At 42.2% G+C, this 17,662-nt stretch overlaps 1 protein-coding gene across 2 annotated transcripts in view; it reads left to right on the top strand.

The window, feature by feature from the left end:
- The first annotated feature begins 1,780 nt into the window (after positions 1-1,780).
- Positions 1,781-17,662, top strand: part of LOC141964402 (contactin-3-like) — a 113,345-nt gene continuing 97,463 nt past the window's right edge. For both annotated transcript variants that reach the window (XM_074914753.1, XM_074914752.1), the window contains exon 1: positions 1,781-1,887. The gene's annotated coding sequence lies outside the window, so the exon portion shown is untranslated. The remainder of the gene's footprint in view (positions 1,888-17,662) is intronic.

The raw sequence follows: 17,662 nt of genomic DNA, 5'->3' as shown, positions 1-17,662 counted from the left end.
CCTGTGGTCTGTCAAGCATAAAAGTACAGGCTATCCTTCTCATGCTGGTCTTGCACAGCTGAAGCTAATATTTCCAAGTGGAGAACTATGCCATAGGCCCGCGACCTTGTCAGCTCTCATAAGCCCAAGTGAATCAGGGGTACAGAATATGTGAACGGCAGAACTCTGAGGAAGCCACATCTGCATTTTGGGCTTTGCTTGGGGGTCTGGGATCAGTCAATGCCCTGCAGAGGTGTCCACAGCCATGGTGCTTCTACCTGTGCTAGAGTCTGCTGTAAAACTAAGGTTCGACCCTAGTCTTATCCTAAGACTTTGTGTAATAGTAACAAAAAGTTAACATTATCTTCTAGGTAAAAGCCCAAAGTGGAATTTTAGAGATGTGATGGAGTTGCCATGCTGTAATACATCAGCTGAGCTACAGTAACAGGCTAAGTGCATGCGCTTGCTCGATGCCAAAGCCAAGCGGAACCATATTAGTATGAATCTCAGTGCTCAGCTCATGAACAGTAACTCGTTAAATCTCAGTTATTTTATCATCTCTATGAGTCCTATGTGATTGCACTCTGCCAATTAAAAATGCATCTTGTTTTTCTGAGATGATTTATTTTTTGACATCCCTTCCTCAGTCCAGTGTCACATTTCATTACAGAAGTGCTGGACATTTCAGTGCTGGACATTCCTTAATTATAGATTCGCACATGCACAGAAAAGTAAAGATGTCTCTTCAGGTCAGGGCTCCTACACTAAGACTGGGTCAACAGATGCTGTGTTGAGTTTCTACTAGTCCCCAGAGGAGATGTCACCATGTCCCAGCCAGCACATTTCAATAATTCATCAGAAAAACAGACAGAATGGGAAACAGAGGTGGCAGCAACTTAAATCTTCTTTGCTGAAGGAGCAAACTGTTTTCTTCCTGTCCTTCCTCCCAATGCCCGCAGAGCCATGCATCACCAGCCCTGCCCAAGAGCCCTCTGCGCGGCAGAGGACACTCGCCAAGTCCTTCCCTTCTCTTGCCATCAACAACCTCCCCATGGCCACAAAGCCAAATCCATCCCTTGTCTAACTGGCAAAGCAGAGTAGGCTAACGTTGCACTTTATTATAATGCATACTTCACTGTGCTTCGGGGTCCCACAAGATAATAGAGGTTTCAGGGAACTTATTACTATTTGTTATATAACCTGTGAAAGAAAGGGACTTATAGGAATTCCGCTCAGCCTTAATTACAGCAACACAGCTCTAATACTGGGATCAGCCGAAGCCAGATTCAATAAAATCTCCATCCGGCTCCTGCACAGAGACCTCCGTGAACCTGATTCTTTCCCTGGGCTTGCAGCCCAGAAACTAGATGGGAGTTTTTATTTAAGCTCTTAGGCGTCAACTTTCTTCCTCAACACCAGGCTCGCCCGGCCTGAGCAGGAAGGGGCAGGCGGACACCGCACCCTCTCGCCGCGGGAGAACGTTTTACCCGTTTTTCCCCCTCCCGCCCGGGTACCGCGGCGAGTTCACGCCGCCTGGGGGTAAATTCTAGCGGAGATTTCCCGGGCCCTCAGGGAAGCCTCCGCCTTCCCTCTTCGCTCCGCGCCGGCGTCGCCGGACCTGCCCGGCACGGCGGCTGGGCTGCGTTGGGCTGAGCTGAGCTAGGCTGGGCTGGGCTGGGCTGGGCTGAGCTGAGCTAGGCTAGGCTGGGCCGGGCCCCGGGCGGCGGGGGAGCGGGTGGGCGGGAGGCCGTGCCCGCCCCGCCCCGCCGCCTGAAGCGCGGCGCTCGCCGCTCCAGAAGAGGCGCCGGGCGCCGCGGGAGCGGCAGGATTACGGCGGGTGGCTCGGCGGGAAGGGCTCCGCGAGGCTCGGTGGCGGCGACGGCGGCGGAGGAAGCGGCTGGGCTTGAGGTGGGCAACTTCGGGCAACAAAGTTGGGCTGGGTGCCCGGCGGCCGCCGGGGTGGCGGCTGAGGGGCGCGGGGTGGCTGAGGGCTTCCCCGCCGCGCCGCTGCCGCCCCGCGGGAGGGAACCGCGGCCACACGTGGGGCCGCTCCGAGGGCGCCCGGGTTGGCGGTGAGGAGGGGGAGCGGGGCTGCGCCCCGGGCGCTGCCGGCGGCGAGCGCGGGCGAAGCGGCTCCGGCTGGGGGCTCGCAGCCGGCGTCAGCCCGCGGGGACACGCCGCTGCTGGGGAGGGGTCCCTGCCTGCGTTGGGGGGGAACAGCGGGGGCTGGGGTGTTGCCTCGCTGAACATCTACAGTCCAGTGAGGAAAATAAAAGCTCCTCCAGGTAAGGTGCAGTCCGGGCGCTTGGTACGTGCTTCTGCAGTACCGGTGCAAACGCACCGCTGCTGTTCGCCTGATTGATTTCTACTAATTGCATTAGCGAGGCACCTCTCCCTGCGTGCGCGGCGGGGAGCCGCTGCGCGACTTTCCATCCCCCTCCCGAAGCATCTCCTCCTCGGTTGCGAGCGCTCAACAGAATTCGGCCGTGGATCCCGAGCCGCCGGCCGCGGGGGTAGGAGAGCGCCCGGGGGCGGCGGGGCTGGGCGCTGCCGCCTCTGTCGGCTCGGCCTGGCCCGGCGGCTGCACTGGTGCGTCGCAACTACCGAAAACCTGAATGTTTGCATCCTTCCCCCTCCCCGAAAATTGTTTTAAGTCAATTTGGAGTTACTCAAGGTCTAGAGCGGTGCTCCTCTGGCTTTGCTTTTAATTAAGTCCTAATAATTGTCTCAAATTGAAGAACGGGGGTATATGAGTTTTTTCTCGTCTCTCTCTGATGTTGGTGGGCACGCCAGCGTGTTTGTTCCAAAAAAAACCCAAACCCCACACAACTCCAGTGAAGGCGTTTGGAAAAGCTCTTCCTTTTTCCCCTTGAATAATCGTTTTCTGCTTTCTGTACGTCATTCGGGACTGTTCAGTTTCCACTGAATTTCGACAAAACCAGAACTTTCCCATCAGACAGGGGGGACAGAGATTGAGCTAGAAGTTTCAGTGATACCTCTCTCGGTGGAGTCGGTGGTAATGTGGCTCGGCATGGTTTACGGCTCTGCTCTCCCTCTGTTCCTGTAGCTCTCTGCAGTAGCCTCTCAGCAGGTTTGTCTGCTCTGGTGTTCATTCCTTCACAAATTATTTGCCTTCTCTTTTGGAACTTTTTGATTTTTATTTATGATTTATATCTGACTGGGTATGAGTTGCTGCTGTCCCCTGTATCACTGTGTGACCTTGTTGCCAGTTAAGTATAGTGCCTGGCTGCAATTAACCTAAATCCAAGCACCGTTTTGCTGTATGTGTCGGAGGAAGATCAGTCCATTTCTGATGTGAAATGATCTAGGAGTAGCTCTGGGTGCTAACTGGTTAGTCATGATTACCTTACTGATGACATTCACACACACACACACACACACAGAATCGCTAGCATACTGATTTTTAGCTGTCCTTAAAGTGCTTGTTTTACATCAGGGAAAATAATGTTAGTATTTTTATCATGAGTGCAAAAATATTCAAGACCTTATGAAGGACAAGCAAACTCTCCAAACTATTGACCATGGTATTTTGCAAGAGAAACTTGAACAGTAGCTTAAGCTGCATGCCAGATTTGTTCAGTGATGTAATTTTTTTAATGTATATGGTAAGTTAGGAACAAATTATTAAAATTAATAATGAAAAGGCTGAACTGACTTTTAAGCATTGAAAGTGTATTGCTACTTTGCTACTCCATGTGGAATTATTCCAGAAAGTTATTTATTATGCAAGAGACTTCCCGTACTAATCTGGCAAATGAATTTGTGAAAGCATTTGAAGAAAATGGTTTAGTGAAGGTGTGTAACTCTTGCTAAAAATGCTGCTGACCTGTTGGGGCTGTAATTTAGAGGCATGTTGATGCCCTGTGATTCTTCCCTGTGCTGTGAGCTCCCTGTCCAGCTGCAAAGGCGCTTCCTTTGCTCATCAGGGCTCCTACAGACTCTATAGTATTTTTACTTCTGTATTACTTGGAGTGTTGTCTTGCCCTGGGAATGAACTGCAGGCTTTGAGCTTCAAGCGTTGGTGTTTTCTGCTTATGTAAAGCAGTAGGAGGTGCCATTTGGGTCTGTGTTGTCAGAGCAGAGGATCTGCAAGTTGGCACTGGCATCTGCTAGGGGATTTTTCCAAAACTGGTTTTGCGGAGGGTTGCTTAATGAACAGAATATCAGGTAAGGTTGCCTCATTAATCTGCGACTTGATACCTTTTATGTTAAGGGAAGTAACGCTATTAGACTTCTTGAGAAAGCCTGTGGGGTTCGGGGCTGCTGCGGAGCAGTGGCAAGCTCTGGCCCTGCACCTAACTGCTGTAGCTCTGGCAGTCATTCAGCTCCCATGCCGGTGTCCTTGGTTAGGGTCTTGCACAGAAATCTGTGGATGTATCCAGTTGGGTGCCCACTCTGCAAATCACTAGGCTTGGGGGTTTAGGGACTTGTGACTTACAGACCTACTTAAAAAACCTTGTTCTTTAAACTCCTAAAGATCAAGTCACTGAAGGTATCTAGGAATGCCATATTTTCGTGTTACTTTTCTATGTTTGTATCGGAGTTTTCTCCTGCAAATAAACATTTCTAACTGCTTGTGTAGGGGGATGGTTTTAGGGTTGGGTTGTTTTGGGGTTTTTTTTTGAAGCAAGAGTCATTGTACTCTCATTTTGTGCAACATCTTTATGTTCTTATGGTATTATAATGGGAAACTTCTGCAAATAGGTTCAAATCTTTTTACTTTTTCCTGGAAGAGACTAATTCTTACAAATGACATAAACCAGTGCTTTTATATGACTGTAAGTGATTATCAGGGTTTACTTCGATACTAGAAAACACAGATTAACTACAGTCTGCAGAGACTACAGAGAGAGGGAAGAAGTTATTAGTGATGAGGCATGACTATGGCTGGTGGTAAGTGTCCTTCCTGAGTATAGAGAAGATTTTGGATCACTTGAGAAATAATTATAAGATGTGGCTTGATGTACTAGAAGATGCAAGGAAAATGGGAACTCTGTTCACCTGTAAAGTTACTTTTTGCATGTATTGGTTTTCATCATTCTTGGTGCTGACTTCTGGCAGCTAGGTCTGTCTTGTTCTGATATCAAATATTTAGCCTTCTAGTTCATATTTGAAACTAGTGAACACTAGATCATAGTCACCTGAGATGCATGCATGCATTAAAGTTGAACACTACTACAGTTATTGGGTGATGGGAAATGACTTATTCAGGGGATTTCTGTGATGGATGCATTACTTAAGGTCACGTACATGTGTGATGTCAACATGGCTTAAATGACAAGATACTTTGAAATCAACTTTTGTTTAAAGAATTCAAAGCTTACTGTTTTGGTTCTTCAAAACTGAATGTGCCACAGAAACTGTCTCTGTAAATGGAGGAGCAGATGATATGCCTTGATGCTCATGCTCTGAAGTGGTCGCTCTTGCTTCAGTCCTTAACAAACATACCTGCAGTGACAGCAAGTCCTTTCCTAGGTCGGTCTGTTTGATTTGGGTTTTCTTTGTTTTGCAGCTCTACAGCTTAAGTTTCCCTCAGAGGCAGCCTCTTTCAGCCAAACCAGAGAAAGATCAGTTAGCGATATCCTAATTAAAACCGATTAAAATGCAGAAGGATGAAGTTGATAGAGCTGCAATCTTCTCTTATGCTAACATCTCCTTTGATTTAGTGAAGCTATTTAGAGTCATAGCCCTAACTTCTTGATGTAGATTTGAATATACACGTTTTATAGCATGTGGTGTAGGAGAACACATTAGAGGAAGAAAATTAAAGAGTCATCAGTAATACCTTGTCACATGCCTTAACATAGGAAAGGATTAGGTAGAGGCTGCAGGTTTGCATAAACTTTCCTCTTTGCAGGTGCTGATTCAGTGCTCAAAAGGCCACGTTGTTCTCATGTCCATTAACAGATGAAAACCAGATCAAAGTTGATGGCCTTTTAAGTGAATCTGGGAGGGTACTGTTTGATAACAAAAATGGGAGGGGGGGCAAGCTCTGACTGCAGTCAGCTTAAATTTACTATAGATAGGGCTTGACTTTTTTTTTTTTTTTTTTTTTAGTGTGATGCCTAATACAAAGAAAAGGGGAGCTAATATAGGATGAAGGGAAGTGGCAGGAGTTCATAAAATCTTAAGGATGCTTAGTGTCATACTTGGTTGATTGAAGAGAGAACATGGTGGGCAGCTGGTGAAATAATGCAGATACTTTGTGTTGATCTAAAGCATGCATGTTGAAATTCTGTCTGAGAAAAGATCAATTAAAACACAGCTTGTAACATGTAGCAGTTGAAAGAGCAGTTTTATACTCTTAAAGTTTCACTTTTTAAATGTAATAAAGTATAATATTCCTTAAAGTCAATGATACTTTAATTTTGCATAGCTGGTGTGGGAATTTTCCCAAACTATATAACTTTTAAGTATTTTTCAAGAGAAAAATGTATCTATTGATCAATGTAAAGAATAATTAACTAGCAAAGTTGCTGCATTTCCAGCTGAGTAAAACAGCAGTCAAAGTTACTGAAGTTGTGCTCAGCCCTGAACAATCATGTCTGCAGCCTACTTGTGTTTTCCTGGAGAAAATTACCTAGTGAGAATGGACAGTATTTGAAAGCATGACATGTATTTTATTAATGCTGATTGCACACAGGAAGAACTTTGTGTTGGCGGTGTTTGACGGTGAATCATGAAGCATTTAAAAATATGTACTGTAGAGCTACCTATATGGTGGGCCCAGAAAATGAGACACAGCAACATGGGCTGTAAAAGGCTTTTGAACAAGTGCTTCAGATAATAGGAAGAGAAAACCAGAGATGACCAGACTTGTCTGAGAGGTTCTTATTGATCAGTTATTTATTGGGTGATGGAAAATACAAGAATAAACCTCAGGGTTCTTCCATTAGAGAGTTACACTGCTAACTTGCACCCCAATGCACCAAACTCAGGCAAGTACTTCTTCTAACTGGTTTGTTCTCTCCTGGGTACTTTAACATCAATAGATTAGACTTTTTTTTTTCTTTAAATATTGGAAAGAAGCATTTGCTGTCAGACTAATTCCAGAGAGTCAGGGTGACATTTATGCTTATGGAGAGCATGCTTTTAAAATGTAACAGTTGGCTGAATTGTCTTTTATTTTGCCTGACCTGTTATCTGCTTTGTTTCTTGTGTCAGGAAGTCTTGTAGCTGAAGCCAAACAAACTCAACAAACTAAAACCAAGAAAACAACAAACCAAAACCAGACCTCAAACAAAACCTAAACATGACGACCCCACCCCAAAACAAAACACAAAAGAGAAAAAACACAACCCCCAAAATGATCCCTCAGCATCATTGCACAGTAAATGATCTGCTAGTATGACTTCAGATGTACATGCACTGTTGCTTCACCAATCTGTATGCAAAGATACAGTGGAAGTTGTTTTTATTTAAAGGCTTGTTCCTTCTGGTGTGCTGCTGTGATGGGTGGAGGTAGGGCATGACGATCTCTGTAATACAGTGCATATTATTTAAATTTCTGACCTGCAGCTTGAGGGGGAAACACATATTATGATGACAAGGAGCTAGTAAGTGTAAGCATGAAGGAGTTTATAAAATCTTTGTGGAACTGAAGTCTTGACTTACAAGACAGTGCCACCAATGTCCCTGTCACCTTGGGGGCCCATGTGCTGCCTAATAGGTTGCAATTCCAACAGCTAAGGTTGGAGCAAGGCTCTGTGCTGCACCCCTGCCTAGGTGTGTGTCTGGTGGTGGCAGGTGTCCCTACTTTTCTGATTGCAGCTTATTTGCAGCAAAAGTCCAGAATGATTAAAACGATCCAGCTGTTACAAATTAGTCCATACTGTGTTTCAGTAAAAAAACCTTAATGAAGCATTTTTTTAACCGTAGCAAGTGACTTGTGTATTGCAGTGCCAGGGACCCTGTGGAGTTGAGACCTGCTTTGCTCAAGTGAGGTGTGGTGGCCACAGCACAAGAAGCACCAGAGGCAAGGGGTATAGGCAGGTTTCCTATCTATTACTATAGATTTATTGCTATATGATGTTTCTTTAATTTTGAGATGTATGTTCAATTGTAATAGAAAAGTAAGAAATCTTGCATTTTACTGTAGTTTTAAAACAGTAGTTTGAGCTTCATTGAGAATTTATGGTTAAATCCAGTTTACTTTGCCATCTACACTTTGATCCAAGCAGTGATGGGCCACCCTGCCATTAATTGTTTTAAAAAATGCTCTTATTCCTGTGTACTGACTCCTTTTATAAAAATACTATACTATTTCTTTAGCACTGCTGAAATCACAGTACCATGTTTGTAATTTGGGGAGTACGTTTCAGTTCAGTAGGCCTTGACAATTCTGAAGAGTATTATCGCTCAACATATTTAGGTCTCTTATGAAATTTAAAATATAATAAATTACAGCTGTTCGTAGCTGTAAACTTCTCTTTGGAGTAAATTGGTGGGGAAAATCAACTGGTTTTCCACAATCTGACTTAATGTAAAGCATGGCCAGCATCCCTTTTGCTTGTACAGAGGTCAGGACAATCATTTTCAGCATATTGCACTACTTGACTACATAAGGAGCAATCCCGTCTAATCCAATCCAGAGTGGGTCAGTAAATGATAAATTTTGTTTAGCTTGCAAGCATACTGATTTTCACAGTTCATTTACAGAAGAACCATGCATCTCTGCTTTTGAAGATGCTCCATTTGTTGAAATCCTTGTCTCTTAGCATTCCCAGTAAAATGTGCAAGATGAAAAATACTGTTTTAATGACATTATTGTGGAGATATTTTACATGGAGAAAGTGGGAAATAGGACTTGCATGGTTGATATAGAAACCATTGTTTAATTTTCCTGAATATAATCAAATGTTTTGATTACCTCCTGGCTTCTTAAGGCTTATTGCAGTTGCCTGGATGTGATTCTGTCCTACTGGTTGAGGATAGTTGTTTCTAAAACCATAAAACCCAGGTCTTTATTTGTTACCACCCAGTTACTTACTGGTGCCCTCACCGAGGAGGGGGACAGACATCAGGGTGAGCTTGATGCTTATTAGACATTGGAGCAGGTAGTAACCCTTGGTGGTCCTGATCTTGTAGGCGCAGGACAGTAGCACTCTCCTGGGTGGTGGGATTGCGTGTTGGTAGAACATACATGTGCAGGATGATGTGCAGTTTTTACATCAAAAACTTATGACTAAAATGTCAGCATTTACTGTGACTTTTTCTTTATTTAAATGGTAGTTTTTTCGGTGCTTGCTGCCACAAGTGTTGTGCAGGTTCCTGTATGTGCAAAGCTGAGGTTATGAGTGGGAGGAAAGCTCTCTTCAGCATCCTGGGTTATTTAACATCTTGGCCAAGTGAATTGATGTAGGTTGTAAATGGCAATGAAAAGAAAAGACTGTATATGCATGTATGTTTTACTAGGGTAATCTATAAAGCAGAGTGTATGTTGATAGCATTTCTGCTAGGTCACTGCTTGACTACCAGTACCTCTTTCCCACTGCAGCATGTTATGCTCTGGGAACATGCTGCTGGACAATTAAATAATAACAGTAAAATGTTTGGTTTTAAAGAGTGTTGCAAATGCTCTAAAAAACTTAGCTTAGTGATCAAGAGCTACTGGCATATACACTGTTGCACATGTGTGTGCACTTTGAGTGTTTTCCATTATTAAGATTAGTAGAAGACCCTCTGTGTTCTTAGCCTCGTTATTTGAAATCTGATCATTCAGATGCTGTGGAAAATAGTGGTGAACATTAATTCAGCCCTTCAAAAGTGTTAAGGAAAAATACCTTATCTTTCAGGTTATTCTACTGAGTTTTCTGTCTGAAGTTAAATATTTTGTTGCAGGAAATTATATTGTTCATTGCAATAAGGGACCAGAGGGTGTTTTTTAATAATTCTAAATAATTGCTGCAATCGATATACAACTTTAAAACAGCAGGATTTATAAATGTAATGGCATGAGTAGTGTAGGATAATGATTACATAGGTAATCATTGCATATTACTGAAATGCTGCAGGTTTGGAGGTGGGATGTTTTTGGCATTTCCACAGTTAGAGGAGAGGACTGTGTTGAATAAGGATCTTCCCTAACTCCTGTTGGCAGTGGTTGTCTCCTTGACCATATGTTTCTGTTTGGAAGCTTGTGGTTGTCTGGTGAGGAGGATTTCTCTAGGCTGTGATGTAGTTCGAGCCCTGGAGTAGGTGCTTAGCAGTGATGCAGGAGGAAATCTCACTTCTGCAGGTGGGGCAGGCTCTTGGGGCTGTAATAGGAGCATTTCTTTCTTGCTGTAAAGAAATTAAATCACATTGTACAGTTTCTTAGTGTTTCTTATCTAGCAGAAAATAGGGCATTTTAAAACCGCTTCATTAAAGACATCAGTACTATATTAACTATAAGCATTTTTTGAGGTGGTAGGACTGGACTTTGTTCCAACAATGCTTTGACTATTCTCCATCCCATCTCCTCTAAAATTTGACCACTTTGAATACTCAAGGAGGTGACAGTTGCGGAGAAACCAGAAGTATATTAGAAGGAACAGCTGGTGCTCTTAATTTCTTCTCCTGCTGCCAACCATGACTGGGGAGAAGGGCGAATCGAGGGCATGGTCACAGAGGGGAGGCTGTTCCAGGTGGAGGCTGCCCTTCGTTGCAGCCTTTCGACTGCCCTGACCACCCAGAATGAAGTGAAAAAAAGCCCATTGCCAATCCACTGTGGTGGTGGGATGCCCCATTTCATGCCATGTGCTCACATCTGCTTGTGTGGAATTGAGACTGAAGGGAAGGAGTAGAGCTGAGTTCAGACTGAAATCAACCTTTTAATTTTTATGGTGTGGAGTTTTTTTTGTTGTGGTTTTAAAATTTTCTTTTAACAATGGAGTATATGCCTGAATTATTGGTAGGCCACTGTTCCCATTTTGAATTACAAGGGCACATTATTATAAATACTTGCCCTTGAAACATATGTGAACTTATTAAGCACTAAATTTCTCTGTCACGTTGTTCTGTACTAAATTTAAGTTTCACTTCATTGGTCCATACAGTGGAACTGCTAATGATATCAGTTGTTTCCTTTTAACCTTGGGATTTAAAATATATTGCCTTAGAGTTATTAAAAGGCAATTGAAAACATTTGTGCTACGTCACAGGGAGATATATTTAAACATTGATTGATTGAAGTTGCAAGAGAGTAGCCTTGCCACTTTGGGTAAGTAAGCCCTAGTTTTAAGTATTGGTACCAGCTTCTGGACTTTTCAGATCTGCATCCGGCTTTTTAGGAAAACTCCTAATGTTTTTGTACATGAATTGGCATTCATTATACACTAGTGCTGGCTCCAACTCCTTCCTTTCCATCTGTCCTAGTTTTTGCTTGTGTTGACTAAATACAGTGTTTTTTCACTGTGCAGATAAATGTATGAAAGTGAGTGTCTGCTTTGGGTAGTCTAGGTGGAAAGGATAGGGTTTTTAACTTTTTTCTTCTCTTTCTTATATGAGTGCATGTAAACATGTGAATTGAATCATCTGTTAGCGTAATGACTTGTAAAACGTAGTGGGTGTAACTTACTGAGGGATTCCAAGTGCTTTTGTGTAACTATTCAATGAAGCTTGGAACTGAATTTTTCCCTGAGACCACAGATCAAACCAGTAGCTAAATATTATTATCAGATTATATTTTTCAAGCATGTTTTCCTATGTCCAGATCTTATGATTTGGACACTGTATATAGTGGTTTATATCAATGGGAAATGCTGCTAAGCAATGCTTCCAGAAAGTTCAGGGGGAGGAAGCCCATTGAAGGCTGTTCGTAGTAAGCTGATCATCTTACAGCAGAGGGAAGCCTTAGTAACTAATGTGTGGAATAACTGATAGATAAAATATTAAATTTTATGGAAGCCTTGTTAAAAGTCACATGGAATATTTTCTGTATACTTGATTATGTTGTCCCTTGTGTTTTCTTCTGTGGCCAACATCTTTAGTTTTTGTAACTAGAAAACACTAAAAGTTAAAGGTCATGATGACCTTGGGGAGTCAGATGCTTTGGGATCTTCAGGGATCCCAGTCCAGCTCTTCAGGTAGATATGCTTTGAATGGAGTGGGTGACTGCCTACTGCTCTAAATTGGGGGTTTGAATGGGGTTATATTTGCTATTCCATAAAAATTAGATTCTGGATATTGAGTGTAACTACTGTAGTGGGAGTGAGTACCAATGAATGGAAGGGGGGGAGAAATCTGTCACTTTCATCTGTGTTTATGAAAGAAGTGAATTCTTAAAAGATAATGCAAATCAGCAAATATGAAGAACTACATAGTTAGAATCCCTTTAAACCTTGAGTACTGAAATATGCAGAAATGTTGGCAATGTGCAAAATGGGTGTATAGGGTTGATAAATGTTTATCTTGTGGATTGTGTGATGCTACTTATGGGCATATTACTTCAAACACATTCAGATCTACAGTGACGACACTAAATTTTTAACTCTTCTTTCAAAAGAACTCACACATAGCTCTCAAACTTTGCAAAGAACTCTTTGGGTTGTTATTTCATCTCTGCAGATGGGGAGACTTGGGAGAGGTGAAGGAAAGCACCAATCATCCATCGGTGGCATAGTAGGGGTGTTGTAAATTCCTGAGGTTTACTGCGTTTCATCACCCATCCTGCCTCCCAGGGGAACACAGGGGAAAACGGTGTGTTTATTAGTCTCTTCATTATGAATCAGTACTTGTAAGTAGAACAGGGACCGCCGCAGCACTTCATTTTAGAGCTGACTCTTCTACCCTCTTGCCCCCTGGCCAGACAGATTTGCTCACCAGGCAGGACATCTGCACTTCACAGAATCAACTAGGTTGGAAAGGACCCCTTGAAGATCATCCAGTCCAACCATTAACCTAACACTGACAGTTCTCAACTACGCCAGATCCGTCAGCACTATGTTGACTCTACTCTTGAACCCCTCCAGGGATGGGGACTCCACCACCTCCCTGGGCAACCCATTCCAAATGCCTAACAACCCATTCTGTAAAGAAATGCTTCCTGATATCTAGTCTAAACCTTCCCTGGCTCAACTTGTGCAGTTCCCTAAGGATGGAGGAGGAGGTGAGGAAGGCAGCCAGGGGCAGCTTTTGGGTCTCCTGCAAGGGAGAGGTACAATATGATGATGCTGAGCCTCTCTGCTGAACCATTTGCTGGGATTTTTCTTTCCTTCCTTTTTTTTTTTCCTTATAAAACCTCATAACATTAAAATGGAGAACTATTTGATTTCTTCACTTGAATTGATTCTCTTGTTTTATCTTTTCTGTAAACTGATTTTAAACCAGACAAACTAAAATAACTTTAACAGGGAGAGGTTTTATGTTTATCAGCCTTATTACTATATTGGCCTTTTAGTGTATCAGTTTCTAGCTCTCATGTTTTTATCTTCTAGGATTTTTCTTACCTCTTTTTCCATTAAATTTTGAAGCAAGCTGCTGAGGTCAGGAGGTTCCAGATGATGCTGCCATACTAAAAAGGGGAGAGGCAATAGTTTAAAATAGAAATGAGAGTTTTACCTACAAATTTGCAGAATTCATTAGTTCAGGCTGAGTTGTGGTGGAAAATAAGCATTGCTACATGTGTCTTGGGAGTTTTTGCCACTTCCAAGTGATGCACAAGACAAGGTTTTGAGTCTCCTTTATGTGCAGTCATTGGTTTACAGGATAAAAAGCAAAGCTAAAGCTTGCAGAAGAGGAGGAGGATAAACAAATCTAATTTAGCAGTCAGGAAGGAGATACGGTTAAGAATAGAGGTAATTTAAATAAATTTTTTAATCCCTCCTAAGTTTGAAAGATTTGGGGGATAATGAGTAAAAACAAACAGATGCCTAAGTGACTTGGCTGTTTCTGAGCTATAATCCTTGAGTTAAGGGAGACATACAGAGGATCAAGTCATCTATCCCCTTAGTAACCCTTTAATTTAGCCTGCATCAGCTCTTTGACTTCGTTCATTGCAGGTCTGACAAATGGCTGTGCTGGCATCACCTAAGGAGTGAGTAACTAGGCAAGGGTACAGGCAAAATCAACACTGCTGCTGAAAATGCATCTGTGTAACCCAACCCTTGAATTTGAAAGCGATTAAGTCTTTTGGGGAAAAAACAGAACTTGAGTTCCTAAGGTTTGTAGTCCTTCATGTGAGGTTTTCAACTGTGCGGTCCCTAGTGTCTGTTTGAGCATTTAAGCATATCTTTTTAGTAATGTGCACCTCCTCTAGATAAAGATTTATTGATTTTACAGAGAGATTCTAGGTACTTGTTAGGTTTGTGTGCATGTCATTAGTGATATCTGAAAAGCTTCTATTTGTATACCAAGCTTTTTACACCATAGAAAATATATGTTTTCTTCTTGTAGACTAAAGATCTCGTCATTAATACTGAAAGAAGAAGAATGTATATATGTTTTCTTGACCAAACAGCTCCCTGTTAAAACTGATGGAAAACCTGGTAGAAGGTGGCTGATTCAATTCATGCCAAAAACCTTTTTTTCTTTGATTAGAGTTGGGTGCCAGTTTACCTGGACCTGTGGCCTGCAGAAGCTGTGGAGCCCAGTGCTGCTGTGTGCAGCCCTGAGGAGCTCTGTTGCCATCACCGCTCAGCTGCAATGGAAGTGCACTCAAATATCATTCTCTTCTTGACAAGATAAAGGGCAGCAGCTGCTCATGTGTAACACTTCGCCCATTCTTGAACATTTACTTGTTTGTCTATTTTCTCCTCTTGACTAAGCTGTTGTCCCAGAAGTAGCTAAATTAATGTAAACCGGAGTTATTTTCCTCTTCTTCCCCCGCTCTTGAGGGTCTGCCTTCTCACATAGCACTGCTCCTCTTGTTGCTTGTCTCGCATCTTTTCTGTTCTAAAAATGCTGTTGAAATTATAGTGGAAAAAGCAATGAAGCCTTACAGAGAACTGGCAAACAATTTGTGGAATCAAATACAATTACTGAAGTAGTTGCATATATACGGTAGTTTTCCTTTTATATGTTTAGCTTAATCTGTTTATAGATCTTGCAGTTTATCAATTTCTCACTATAATTGTTGTAGCTATTGGATTTTGACTCTCACGTTGACTATTGTTGCTATTCTATTGCTAAAGAAGCTAAAAATCTGTATGGCTCTGGTAAAGAGTTGTGTTTCTAATGCTTTAAAAGCCGTAGTTTAGTCTATTTGAGCATCCTTTTTCCTTGATAAGCCAACAGAAGAGGTGTTATGTCTAACAATGCTATTCTTCTGTAACTTATGTGAAGAACAAGTAGGGTTTCCTTCCTCTTCCTTGAAGAATAGCAAAAGATTGTGAGTTTTGCTTGGCATTTTGTTTTGTAGTAAGTTCTCCCCTGCCACGTAACTGATTCACACACCAAAATCCAGATACTGGAAAGTTCCAGTATTTCATCAGGTGCGCTTGTTAGACCAGAAAACCCTTCTGCAGATCTGTCCTACAAAACGGCTGAAGTGAGTCTTCATCAAGAAACACACCATCGTCTTCAAAAGCACAGCCCTCAGAAGCCCCTGTGTGGGGAGACAAGTGGTCCCAGCCTCTCCGAGAACCAGTCCTTATGTATCCACCATGGAGACTGCAGTGTCCTGACCTGGTGTTTGACACTGCTGTTGGGTTTCCTCTGGAAGTGGTGATGGTGGCATTTGATGCCTCTCCATAGGGCCCTGGGGTTCAGAAAAGGATCACAGACTTTTCTCAGTTTTTCCATGTTTTCTTCAACAACTTCCAGGAGGAGCATAGTGTCCCTTTCATGTTCATTATTTATTCAAGTCCAAGTTTTGCTGCAACTTAACACTTTTGTAAGACTGTAATGTTTTGACCTTGTCCTTATTCTGTCCCAAGAATATTCTTGACTAGACCCATTGTGGGTTGATTCATTTATTTTAAAATTAAAAGATCCTAACAACTCATTGCAAGTCTGCTGTTCTGACTAAAGTAACTGCAGTATTTATACTCCTTTCTACAAGTATTTCCAGATGACTGCAAAACAGCTTCTTCATAGTCAGGCTCCACTTAAAAACTGTAAAACAATTTCTTACTCATACTGCCAAAGCTCAGCAGCTGGGCTTACTGTGCAGATGTTGCATGTCGTGCAAGGGAAATATCACGGAAAACAAGTATGACAGTTACATTCTCTACTAAACTGTACTTAGCTTCTAGTGGGTGGGTGGTTTGGGGGGGGGAGAGGGGATGACGGGATGATGATGACACATGACAGATGCAGATTTGGGGTTTTTTGGCTTCTTTCATTGGTAAGAGGGCAGAATGTCAGTACTCGAGAGGCATCTGTCCCAAGTGTAACTTAGCTTGAAAACTGTTTTGATATCACTTGTTGAATGTACTCCAGAGTTAAGGAAGTTGTATAAGCTCCTTATCTGAAGCTAAGCAGCTTAAGGCAGTTGCAAAGCTCCACCACCTCGCATTTCCTGCTGGTGAGCTATTTTGACATACAATCTTCTCTTCCACCAGCATCTGAACATCCTAATGTTACAGATTTCGATAACTTGCATAGTTAACTGCTCATGCCTGTATGTTATTCTGAAAGAACAAAATCTCCTAGACTTTTCACATAGTTGGGATTTTTAAAAAATAAAACAGTAGAACTTGTGAAACTGATAGAAAACAGTAGTAAAGTTTGGTGAGATTAAACCTGAAGTTTTCTCTCTGCTTTCATTCCAAGATGGATACTCTTATCACTTAATGCAGAGTAGTCAACGACTTGTGGTCTCAGTCTTTTTATCCCCTTAACTTCTAATTGGGTATCCACTTTGTTCCTGGGAACCTCGGATACTCTCGAGATAGAAGTTGCCAGCTGCTCCCTGAAGCTTTCTACAGAGTGTGAAAAGAATTATGTGGAAGCCTCAAACTTATAAATCGCTAATAACCTAGACGTACTTTTCCTTTTGTGTCCAAGGATGCTCTCTTTCCGGCAGATAAGTCTGCAGTGACATTTTTAAGAGTACTAGGCTTGGAACTTGTAATTGATGCATACGACGTCATTTGAAAGGGGAAAATCGCATATTTTTTTCTCTCCAGGTATCTCAACAGAATAAGCGGAAGAAAATAATCTCCTTTATCCTTATGCCCTTTGCAATACTGTAACAAAGGGAATCTTTTCCCAGTCCTTGGTTCCTTGCAGTAGGGAGGGAAGAATCAACATTTCCACCATATTTTCAGAAAAATTTAAAGTACATCAGCTGGGCAATTAGCACTGTGGAAAGTTAACTATCTGCAATTCTAACTTAAGTTTTCTCAAATTCTGAAGTTGTAAGAATCCACACTTTTTCTTTCCAAAAGATTTAGCAACTCGTCCAGTCAGCCTAATTAAGGTGGTAATGAACATACTGTTCTCAGATTAATTTATCCCTGTACTTCCTAGGAAGTAGTATGACATAGTGATTTGAACTAGCTAAGTGGCACATAGGAGAAGCTCTTTGAGATACAAACAGATCTTGCAGCAGAGAACTGATTTGTTATTTTATTTGCACAAAAGAAATGTTAATGTTGCAGTGATGCACCACACATTTACACTTTACATATGTTAAATTTAACCCATAATGGATTTATGGAAATAGGCTTTGCTACTCTTATGAACTGGGGGGATAGAAAAGTGCTAGTGTGGGTTTTTTTTTGGTGGGTGTGGTTTTTTT

The sequence above is a fragment of the Athene noctua genome, chromosome 10, assembly GCF_965140245.1.
Source record: "Athene noctua chromosome 10, bAthNoc1.hap1.1, whole genome shotgun sequence".
NCBI lineage: Eukaryota > Metazoa > Chordata > Aves > Strigiformes > Strigidae > Athene > Athene noctua.
This window is presented reverse-complemented; position numbering and strand designations above follow the sequence as displayed.